A 12,715-nucleotide genomic window follows, 5' to 3' on the forward strand; every position below is an offset into this window, starting at 1 on the left:
CCAGGCACGGGTAGGTCATCCTGTGCAGAGATATAAAATGACTATGACTGAAGTCAGCTTCACTTGAATGGCTGAGATGGCTTGAATCTTCATCAGCTGGCCAAAATGAAGAACCAGGGTTCAGTTCAACATATTGGTAAGTACTACTGCTGTCCAGACCTCACTGAATTTAAAATGGACAGTTTCATTTTAGCTACATGCCATTCTAAACACATGTGTAGAGATTAGTGGCCGAATGAAAGCGAAGAGAACAGAGGAAGACAAAAACAAAAGTAGAGATGGAGATGGAAGAGGAGAGAAAGAAACAGCAGCAGCACCATTGTTAGGTAACTACTCAAGAGCGCTTCTGGACCAGCAGCCTGCTGCAATAAGAGGCAGTGGAATGTGAGATTTGGACAGGTAGTTTGGACTAGAAGCAATGTTTCTTTATTCTTTTCTAATGCTTATCTCATTATGGTGCAAGCTGTTAATTAAAATATTTTCATCTCTTCCTGGAAGGAAAGAAACTACAGGTCCCAGCCACCCTCATAATAGACACTGAGTCTGACAAAGGAATTATCTCAAAGACAGCTTGAGGCATGAGCAGGCTTTTCCCTGGTGAGATATTGTCCAAAGACTATGATTTTTTTACACCCCCCCCCCCCCCCCCCCCCTGCTTCACAGAAGTATTTCACTTTGTTAAGCAGCTGTGATCCCAATCTTTCTTCCTAGAAATTCCAGAGTTTGGGGCATCTCTGTATTTGCAGGGGGCAAAATCTCTGGCTAGTAACTTGAGAAAAATGGATTCCCATGTTGATCTGTCACAGCCTTTCCTCTGGCACTGAGGATATGTGTGCTTTTTGGTGTTTCAGTTCTCCATTTGTAAAGCAGTGGATGTAGTACCTCCCTAGTGTGACCCAAGGACAGAGGCCTTAGAAGTTCAGAGGTAGACAGATACTCCATAAATGGGTGCTGTAAATATGTACAAGATAAGAAGGCAGAGCTATAGCCTCTTAGACAAGTGAATGTCAGTAGTAATGTATGTCAGCTAGAAAAAAAATATTAAATAATGTGGAAATCCATAGTAACAGCTTTAGGAATAACTATGGGAAATAAAAGCAAATGTGATTACTTTAGATAAAGAGAACTATTTTGAACTGAACTGCAGAGGTCACCTCAGAGCAGTGGAAACATTACCTTATCCTTGCTTGATTTTTAATTATCTCTAGCTGGCCAGAGCTATTGGGTATTTGAGAGAATTTTAATGCTTTCAACTGCAATTTAGGTAACAGTAACAAAACCCATGGATTTTCTCTCTAATCTCTTCCTTTGAGTATCTGTTAAAGACATCCTCAGTTAAATCGTTCATTTTCCATGCTTTTTATAGCATTTCAACTACAAACTGCCAATTAGACATCATTTGAACAGAAAGGGTTGCTAGTTCCCAAGAAGAAAAAAAAAAGACCACCACAAAAACCCCACAAAAAAAAAAAAAGTAGAATAAAACCCACTCATCATTACAGGGAGAAAACAGAAGATCTACTCTAAAGAAAGAGAAAATAAAACGTAAAGGAACTTCACGGGTTTGGCATCTTTCCAGCGCTTCTGCTAGTGAGCTCTCTAGTTTGAATGAAAAGAAAACACTGTATTTGCTATGTGTTATTTAGCAGTGCTGCATGGAACTGTAGTCCTTAGTGGAGACTCCCTGGAAAACTCTCTGCCTTTTCTGGGGGAAATCAGTGGGGGGGAAGAGACATTTTGAATGGCTACTTTTTAACTATGCATATGATTCACTGAAAGGAGATAAAAGCATTAGGAAAGGATGAACGTAGCTGAATTCTACCACTGGTTAAATCTGCTGTGAAAATAATAATTAAGGATTAAAATTAAAAATATCAGGCAGCTTCACACACTGAATAGGTTCTGCATAAAGTTTCCTGGAAATCAATGCTGTGCTTCATTATATGATGCAAATTATAATCTTTCATCTTTTAATACTCAACATACCTATAGTGCTTTTAAAACAGTATTAGCTAAGTATCTTTAAAAGAATCCTGTTAGAGTGGAAAACTTGAAAAAAACATTAAGAATTAAGGGATATCCATCTCAATGTAAAAGAACACAAAATTCCAAGCAGAACTGTTGCTGAACTAGGAGAAGAGGGAATGGATTGAAGCTTGAGGAGGGTAGTTTTAAATTAGGTATTAGGAAGAAATTCTTCACAGTGAGGGTGGTGAGACACTGGAACAGGCTGCCCAGGGAGGTCATGGATGTTCTCTCCCTGGAGGTGTTCAAAGTCGGGCTGGATGTGGCCTTGAGCAGCCTGGCCTAGTGGAAGGTCAACCTGACAGTGCCAGGGAGTTTAGAACAAGACCTTTAAGGGCCCTTCCAACCCAAAACATTCTATGAATCTATGAATTTATAACCTCTGTCCTTGAGTCTTGTCCAGCGTGTATTGTATCCTATTTTGCTTGTCAATTTGTATGAAAAGCTCCCTCACTGACAGTTGGACTTAATGATCTCAGAGGTCTTTTCCAACCTTAATGACTGTATGATTCTATGATCCCATGTTTTCTGAAAATGCCCCAAACTAATTTTCAAGACTCAGCTGCTCTAAGAACCCAATGGATTGCCTGCTCAAACAAGTGAGAAGAATTTATTGTGCTTTCAAAATGTTTACTGTTTAAAAGGACTCTTGGAGTTTGACAGCTTCTCACCCAATTATCTGCACTGAAACTCCAGAGGTCTGGTGTTCTTTTTCCTCTTTAGAACTCTGTTTTCTGACAGAGTGGGGGAATTCTGAAAAAGTAGCATCCTGTACAAAACTTAAAGGAACTGGAGACTTAACTGGGATAATTTCCATTTTACATCTTGACTAGTTCTCTGATCAGCTGGGTGTTTTTTTTTCCCCCCATTGTGCTTCCCTAGAGCTGGCAGACTGGGTACTGTTTAATCTTGAAAGAATATTCTTCCTTTATGAAGCTGGGTCAGGTTTTTCTGAGTGCAGAAGAAATTTCCTTTTCATAATTTCTTTTAGATTAATCCTTTTGTACCTCAGTGCCTCACACCTAAATATGTTCTAGTGAAGGCAGCAGATGAAAGTAGTCAAACTTAGACAAGTTCCATGAGAAAAAAAGAAGACAAAAACATGTCTATGGCCTTTATTCTAAGTAGCAGGAAAATTTTCAAGTCAAGGGCCAAAAAATGGCAGAAAATGACAGAGAAATTTATTGTAGGTTACTTTCTTTCATGTACTTCAACATGGTCAAGACAGATGCACTCTACGTATTATTATGCTGGAATTCAGTGACTCTCTGACCTGTTTACCCAAGGCTTAGCAGAATCTCCAGGGCTGAACAATTTGAGACCTGTGGGGATCCTTTGCAAGTTATCAAAATGTTTCTAAAAGCCACCAGTGACAAAGCCTAGACAAGCTTTCTGGACTGATTATCAGGTAAAAAAGAAGGCCACCTGTTTTAAGGTGGTATTTAATACTCCATCTGTTCAGTATTTAATACTCCAACAACTCAGTATTTAATACTCCATCAATTCACTAACCAATAGGCATAAAGAACAAACTACTTTTGGCTCATCTGACCATATTTAAGTTTTGGGTTTTTTTGGTCCAAGTTGTCTATTTGTGCAAAGCATTAGAGTTAGAATTAGGATCAAACCCCTATAGCTAAGACACTGACCAGCTAGCTGTTCACTAACTCCCTTCACACTCCCACCACAACCATATAGCAAGCTAGAATCAGTTTCAAAGGCAGATTCCTGAGCTTGTCTTTTTCAACATAAACGAAAGTACATTTAAATCCACAACACACTAAAATCTAATCTTTTAACACTACAGCAACAAAAGCACTCTATTAAGCAGCACACCTCCCTGGGAATTGAAATCCCTTTCAGCAAATGTTGTTTAAAGTCCAAAGGGCAGCCTTCTACTTACATCCCTACCGACTTCTCACAGCATCTGCCAGAAGTGAGCAAAACTCTCCACTAAAATAGCAGTTAGCAAAGTCTGCAAAGGTCATTCTTATGGAGTTAGCATCCAGTAGTGAAAGGATAGACTATAAAAACAATCTCAAGCTCCACTTTTCTGTGGTATCCAAATTGTTACCAGCAACCGAAGAATTTTGAAAAGAAAAAGTTGCTCTCTTATTTTTTATTTTCCCCTACACAGAGATGTTTAAAAAAAATATTGATGAGGTCTAAAAGGAAGCTAAGAAAGTGACCAGGACAATGGATCTTACCTGGTTAGACCACACTTTGAGTACCGTGTCCAGTTCTGGGCCCCTCAGTTGAGGAATGATGTTGACTTGCTGGAACATGTCCAGAGAAGGACAACAAAGTTGTTGATGGGTTTGGAGCACAAGCCCTATGAGGAGAGGCTGAGGGAGCTGGGGTTGCTCAGCCTGGAGAAGAGGAGGCTCAGGGGAGACCTTATTGCTGTCTACAACTACCTGAACGGAGGTTGTAGCCAGGAGGGGGTTGGTCTCTTCTCCCAGGCAACCAGCACCAGAACAAGAGGACACAGTCTCAAGCTGTGCGAGGTGGGGTTTAGGCTGGAGGTTAGGAAAAACTTCTACACAGAGAGAGTGATTGCCCATTGGAATGGGCTGCCCAGGGAGGTGGTGGAATCACCATCATTGGAGGTGCTTAGGAGGAGGCTTGATGGGATGCTTGGTTGCATGGTTTAGTTGATTAGGTGGTGTTGGATGATAGGTTGGACGTGATGATCTTGAAGGTCTTTTCCAACCTGGTTTATTCTATTCTATTGTGAGGAAGGTGAGCTTTGGCAAACAACAAGCATCTTTCAACCCATCTATTTAGGATAAAATTCTGCTTGAAGAGAATGTTCATGATAGTGAATACTTATCGTGGGAAGTGCTAAGGAGAAGCCAGGTTGCTATTCATGGCACGGAAAACATTTCATGTAAGGGCCCCTATGCAGTAATTACTATCCTATAAAACACTAGTGCTTCATTTAGCATCCATTTATCTGGCATAATGAAAATCAAGCCATGAATGAAACTTGGACTTAATTCAGGGTCGAGGTAGATTCTCCAGCACTGTAATAGTCTTAATTCATGTCATCATCTGGAGCTTCACCAAAGTGTCCCAAAGATGGTTCTGCAATACTTATTTTGGAGGTTTGTTAGGGATTTTTAAAGCTCTCAATTTTTATTCTGTAATTTCCATCCCACTCCACCCCCCCTGCTTTTGTACTCTTGGCCATGCACTTTGCTCTTCATAGCTTATTCTTCCTTCTGTACAATAGAATATATAAGGTTGGAAAAGACCTCAGATCATAAAGCCCAACCTGTTAACTAATACCTCATGACTAACTAAAACATGGCTCCAAGTGCCACATCCAATCCCTTTTTGAACACCTCCAGGGATGGGGACTCCACCACCTCCCTGGGCAGCACATTCCAATGGCCAATTACTCTTTCTGGCAAGAACTTTCTCCTCACCCCAAGCCTAAACCTTCCCTGGTGCAGCTTGAGACTGTGTCCTCTTGTTCTGTCACAGGTTGCCTGGGAGAAGAGACCAACTCCCACCTGGCTACAACCTCCATTCAGGGAGTTGTAGAGAGCAAGAAGGTCTCCCCTGAGCCTCCTCTTCTCCAGGCTAAGAAACCCCAGCTCCCTCAGCCTCTCCTTGTAGGGCTTGTGCTCAAGACCTCTTCCCAGCCTCCTTGCCCTTCTCTGGACATTCAAGTACTTCAATAATACTATGCATCATTATAAGCGGTCACAGAGGGGTTTATTTTAGTTAAACATCTCTACTAGGCATATATGTGTGTGCTGTTTCTCCTTTGCTTTGTGTCCTTTTTAATTTGAAAGTCACTGAGGATGCTAAATTATGATCAAGATTTTATTCCCCATTGTTCACCAAGAAGAAGATTAGTAATAAATGTTTGTTTCTTGATATTTCCTGAGGCGCAGTGACCACTAATATTGTAGTTATCAAATAATAACTCAGACATAACTGTTTTTCAAACAGCTCCCCTGATTTGCTTTCAGCTGAAGGCAGACTTTCTAGGTGACTAATTCTTAATCAACAACCCGAAGAATAAATTGAGCACCAATTGAGGAACTATTTTGCTAATGTTTGGCCTGACTGAGCACTTGTTCTATTTAGGTGTACACAGTGATTTCCATAATGGCCAATTTATGGGATGTTACCATCTCCTTGATCTTGTAAAGTTTGTGTTTTCTGCATCTTTTTTGATCTTTCTGATAAAAATAAATAAATATGTAATGGTAGTGTGTTCAGAGTACCAAGACCTGAAACTGCTGGATAAGTACCTCCACTTATTCCTTTCCCATGTATAAGAACTTCTTCAGGCACATGCAATTCCTGAATAAAACAGCTATTTTTGTCCTTCCTGGATAAGGCGCACAATATACAGTACTTAATGTTTAATATTCTACTGTTTGGGGAAATTATTGTCCTGCCAGCATTCCCTTTCATTGCTTTTTACTGGGAGACCTCTCTTTAGACTTTTCCAGAGTGTGTGTAAATAAACAAATAAGTGTTTAAATATATATGTGTGTATGAATAAATAACATTTTAAATATGCCTTTGAATAAACAAATATATTTACATATACATTTAGAATAGAATAAACCAGGTTGGAAAAGACCTTTGAGAGCATCAAGTCCAACCTATCACCCAACACCATCTAACCAACTAAACCATGGCACCAAGTGCACCATCCAGTCTCTTCTTGAACACCTCCAATGATGGTGACTCCACCACCTCCTTGGGCAGCACATTCCAATGGCCAATCTCTCTCTCTCTGTGTAGAACTTCTTCCTAACCTCCAGGCTAAACCTCACCTGGCACAGCTTGAGACTGTGTCCTCTTGTTCTGGTGCTGGTTGCCTGGGAGAAGAGACCAACCCCCACCTGGCTACAACCTCCCTTCAGGGAGTTGTAGACAGCAAGAAGGTCACCCCTGAGCCTCCTCTTCTCCAGGCTAAGCAACCCCAGCTCCCTCAGCTTCTCCTCACAGGGCTGTGCTCCAGACCCCTCCCCAGCTTTGTTGCCCTTCTCTGGACACCTTCCAGCAACTCAACATCTTTCCTAAACTGAGGAGCCCAGAACTGGACACAGGACTCAAGGTGTGGCCTAACCAGTGCTGAGCACAGGGCAGAAAGACTTCCCTGCTCCTATTGGCCACACTGTTCCTGATCCAGGCAAGGATGCTATTGGCCTTCTTGGCCACATTGCTGATGACCTCTGGCTTTTTAGCCATTACTTAAGTTTTTACTGAAACAGATTTTTTCACCTAACATGGAAGTACAACTTCCATGGTCACACATTTCCTCGTTTTGATCTCCCTTGTAAGTACTAAAATCATGTCATGATACTTTCAATCTGATGACTGAAATCAAGAACTTCTGAGAGTTTTACTATGGAAACAGCATGGGCAATGAAAAAAAAAAAAAAAGATATTTCCTACAAATACCATTTCCATATTTAAGTGGATTTACTTCAGTCTTGTTCAGTTGGCTTTCTGGTTCTCATTCAGCAAACATTTTATTAAATATAGTGACAGAATATGCTAATAAAAATAATCATTCTGTTGCTGATATTAGTGATGTTAGCTGAAAGTAAATTCTGTTCTATTGAAACACATTTGTCTCAGAAATGGGAATTTAAGAGGCCTCCCTTCTTTAAAAGGCAAGTAGATATAATAACTATTTATATAGCTATTGTGTTGCCTCATTTACAATTAAAATGACCAGAAATCTATGTTGAATATTAACAGTATTGTGTTCAGTAACTGAATATATTGAAAGAGCATAGATACGAGCTACAGAATAAACATTCACCTCCCTTATTATCCATGGCAAACTACTGAATCAAGGAACAAACTGAAGAATATCATTATGTGTGTGTGAATGACATGTTAGCAAACAAAACATCTTGCCAATGGCACATTCTGAAACAGACTCAGGATCCTGATTCACAGTCTCCTGTGACAGCCAACAGATAAATCTGCTGCTACAATGTTCAAGGTCTTTATTTACTTAATTGTACTTATGGTATTATTCAGCTTTAGCTCTAAAGGATTATGCAGAAGATTATTGCTTATGTCCCTAAACCATCATTTGCTCTGAAAAGTTGCATAGAGCACAGAACTAGTTTGGGTAACTACGTGCCTTCTATAAACAAACATCTAAATTTCAGTTGCAGCACAGAAAATTACCAGGTAAGTATAGCTGAGGTGAAGCACTGAGTGATTTGTAGCAGAATGGAGGAAAAAAGTACTGCCTGCGAAACCCTTTACAGGGAGGAGGCCCAAGATAGGAACCGAACTTCATAGACCTCAAGACCTTTGTGCTTCACAGACTGACCAGAATGGACAATCACCATTCCACTTAATTTCATCCTTCTCTTTCTTACATGGATTTTTACCTACCTATCTATCCTCCTACTTATCTCTCTCTATATATATGTTTATACATATTTCCAACAATTATAAAGAATGCAGAATTAAAATCTATGTTTTTAATAATTCCTGTAGTGAGCTTGAGTGCACACACTGTCTTATTTTAAATGAAACAAGTGTGGGAAATAAATTGGATTAGGGTAGTAAGGTAAATGAATTTCAGAAGAACTCAGTTATTAAAAACATGTTAACAGCAAAAATCTTTTTCTTTTTACTATAATAAAGACACTGAGGTGCTGGAGTGTGTCCAGAGAAGGGCAATGAAGCTGGTGAGGAATTTGGAGAACAGGACTTATGAGGAGAAGCTGAGGGAGCTGGAGTTGTTTATCCTGAAAATGACAAGGCTGAGAGGAGACCTTACTGCTCTCTATAGCTACCTGAACAGAGGTTGTAGTGTTGGCCTCTGCTCCCAAGTAACTAACAACAGGAGAATAGAATAGAATAGGAAGAGACCTTGGAGATCCAGTCCAGCCTATCATCCAACAGTGTCTAATCAACTCAACCATGGCATCGAGCACCCCATGCAGTTTCTTCCTAAACACCTCCACCACCTCCCTGAGCAGCCCATTCCAATGGCCAATCACTCTTTCTGGGAAGAATTTCTTTCTAACATCCAGCCTAAACCTCCCCTGGTGCAGCTTGAGACTGTGTCCTCTTGTTCTGGTGCTGGTTGCCTATGAGAAGAGACCAGCTCCCACCTGGCTACAACCTCCCTTCAGGTAGTTGTAGAGAGCAAGAAGGTCTCCCCTGAGCCTCCTCTTCTCCAGGCTAAGCAACCCCAGCTCCCTCAGCCTCTCCTCACAGGGCTTGTGCTCCAAACCCCTCCCCAGCTTTGTTGCCCTTAAAGAGGTAACAGCATCAAGTTCTGTCAGGGAAGGTTTAGGTGGGATATTAGGAAAACATTCTTAACTGAAAGAGTGGTCAGGCAGGGAAGAGGAGTCACCATCCCTGAGGGTGTGAAAGAAAAAGACAAAAAAAAAAGTTGACATGGCACTTCAGGACATGTTCTAGTGGTCTTGGAGATGTTGGGTAGAAGGCTGGAGTTGATGTTAGAGGTCATGTCCAACCTTAATCATTCCATCATTTGATTCTACAAACAACTGCTTAATCAGAAACAAGAACTGAAAACAGCTTCTCTTACAAGATCTCCTTATAAAAAGATCTCCTGAAATGTTTTCTCACCAAAAATTCTGGCCAAATCAGTGACTATAGAGAGACTCTTTGAGCTTAAAACCACAAAAAGGAGCTCTGAGAGCATGGCTGTAGAACAGGTTCTCTGCCGCTCTTGGCTTTACAGTTTCCTACGGCACAGTTAGAGTGGTTTGATAATATCCAGCTATGTACAACAGATGAGCTGCTGCACACTTTCATTTACTGCTTTAAGCATTTAAAGACCACAGAAGATAGTAAATTGCAATATGCAACTGAACTTCTCCAAAGCAGCTCTGGTAGATTCAGGGTTACCTGCCATAACAGACATTCAGCCAATCCCACCAGGAGTGCTGAAGCCATTGACAACACCCGGGCTTTAAAAAGACTGAGATTAACACACTTCTGCTCTTTGGGGCCTAATGGTTTGGCAGACTGATGAAGCTTGCAAGAAGCTCAGACATAAGGTAATTGCCTCCTCTTTTTTAATATATATTAGCAATTATGTGTTAAGTAATGTACCAGTAATATTCTACCCTTTTCTCCCAGGCTTAATGTGATCCTTCATGAGATTCTTTTTGCTCTTGAAGGCTGCAAATTTGCTTTATGTCAAAATGAGATCCTTGTTCTTATCTTCTAGTATATTGTGGTTTGTAGGAGTCCCTCTTATGTTCACTTTTATTTGAGGGTGCTACTATTATGTTCCAGAGGAGGAATACTGGAACAGAATCAATTAATCCCTAGGAAAATGTTAGTAATGTTGTCTACTGCTTAATTGTGCCTCACATAAAACCAAATCCCACTTGAATTGTCAAATTAATAGGTCATTATGAGAAAACACTTTGCACAATCTCCTACTTTTACAGGTTTGAAACAAGAGAATTCCTTTTGGATTCTCTCTCAACAGTTCCATGTCTTTCTTGTACCATGGGCCCCACAGCTCAATCCAGTACTACAGGGGAAGTCTCAGGAGAGTTGAGCAGAGGGGGACCATCATCTCCCTCAACCTACTGGTCATGCTTCATTTTGTGCAACCCAGGATACCATTGGATTTTTGGGCTGCAAGTGTGAATAGAATAGAATAGACCTTCGAGATCATCAAGTCCAACCTGTCACCCAACACCATCATTACCAAATGACAACCAATTTTTCTTCCACCAGTACCTCTAAGTCCTTTGCCATAAGTTGGCTCTCAACCCATTTATCCCTCAGTCTGTACTGATACCAGGGATTGCCCCAACCCAAGTACAGTACATGAGCCCATTCCTCAAAGCTGCCAAGGTCCCTCTGAGTGCCATCCCTTACCTCCAGCAAACTGACTGCACCACCCAGCTTGGTGTCATCTGCAAACTGGCTGAGGGAGCAATCAGTCCTATTGTGTCACTGATGAAGATAATGATTTTTGTTGGACAGGAAACCTTTGAGTACAAATCTTTGTACGAGGCCATTCAGCCACTTCTTTATGCATCTATAAGTCCATCTGTCAAACTCCTATCACTTCAATTTGCTGAGCAGAATCTTAAGGAACCTTATCAAAAGTCTTACAGAAGTCTACAGAAGTCCACAGATTACACCCATAGCTCTTCCCTTGTCTACTGATGCAGTCACTCCATTGTAGAAGGGTCACTAGATTAGTCAGGTGACTACTAATCCATAGCAGAGTGAGGAATATGTGCTGAACATATCAGCACAGCTGGAATACCTCTGCAAAATGAATGAGGACAAACTGAGCCTCCAGGCAGAGCCTCATCCTGGTGAGAAGCATTGCTTCTTTCCAGCGCCCTTTATAATCTTCACTGGTATTACTTCTCAGGCATTGATGGATCCTATAACAGCACTGCTAACAAACACACATCTCAGTCATTACACTGGCTAACCTTTGTTCCTACTGAAATCCTGATTCTCTGTTTCAGCACAAAGCAGTCCTTTTATCATCATTGGTTTCACCAAAGAATGACTTAATTACTATCTTTTGAAAAGAGATCTTTGAAAAGACACTCATTCCCACCCTCAGAACAGATGCTTCACCTCCTGCATCAGTTGCTCATTATCAGTTAATAGTTTAGGTTTATAAATAAAAATGAATGTTCTGCTGAACCTATATTAAGACTAACCCCTCTGATACTAAACTTCAATTTACTGTCTCTTTGTCTGCCATAACTCCTGCACCCTATGTAATCTGAACTGTTTTCCAAGGCCTGAAACCAGACTCATTTCTAAACGTCCCTGTGACTTGTGAGTTCAAGGACACACTTTGACTTGTGGTGTCCCATCTGTCTAAAACTTATTTCCTCTTCTCCCTAAGTCACTAAATCATTTCTTTAAATCTCACCTTAAAACCCTCCTGCTCTCTTGAACCTATGATTCACAACCTCTAGAAAACATTTTTGTGATATCCTTTATGAAGCATGCCCAGTAAAAAGGGAATTTATTGTGGTCTCATTGAAGAAGCTATACTTGGGGTACCAATGTGACTGAATTAAAGGTCCTACAGAGTTCACACCAGATAGATTCTGCAAGGATCAGTCTATCAAAGGCTGAGCATTTACATCCGCTCACCTGCAGACCTAATAGCTACATCCTTACAGGCTTATAGACCACTGTCTTTCAAAGTTGTCTCTGAATTCATAACACCCACATGAGTTTTGCTAAGCTTCACCAAGGTGCCTATCTGGGCCCAGTAGAAGTGCATAAAAGGATTTAGTGCTCTCCTCTTTCCATTTAGTGACTTGTACCATTTCCCTCATCCTGACTTTAGATGCTCTCCAAAGAGAAGAGGAGAATAAATGAAAGAAAAAAAATCACAGCAGTCCTCCACTGATCCAGCCAAATCAAGGATGAAGTTTCATCATTGTTTCCTTATCTAAGCAGTCTGTGAGAGGTGGCAGATTTAGCTGTCTGTCACCAAATCTGAGCAAGACAAACAATTTGATCTTAGATTGCTTCTGGCCAATTCAGTGAGAAGATGCAGGGAGGTAAACCCACAAAGCCAGATGGGCTGCAGAGAGAGGGTGAGCTCTAAGAAAAGAGATGTGTGAAAATTAGTAGGATGGCATGGCACAAACCATACCATCCAGGAAAAACATGTTAGTATCTATTTATAAGGCTGGTATTCCTCCCC

General features: G+C 40.8%; 1 protein-coding gene across 2 annotated transcripts in view; it reads right to left on the bottom strand.

The window, feature by feature from the left end:
• The window catches only part of NKAIN2 (sodium/potassium transporting ATPase interacting 2), a 575,343-nt gene that overhangs the window by 319,785 nt on the left and 242,843 nt on the right, over window positions 1-12,715 (bottom strand). The gene's annotated exons all lie outside the window — the stretch shown is intronic.

Source organism: Dryobates pubescens, chromosome 28, assembly GCF_014839835.1.
Source record: "Dryobates pubescens isolate bDryPub1 chromosome 28, bDryPub1.pri, whole genome shotgun sequence".
In the NCBI taxonomy this organism is placed as follows: Eukaryota; Metazoa; Chordata; class Aves; order Piciformes; family Picidae; genus Dryobates; species Dryobates pubescens.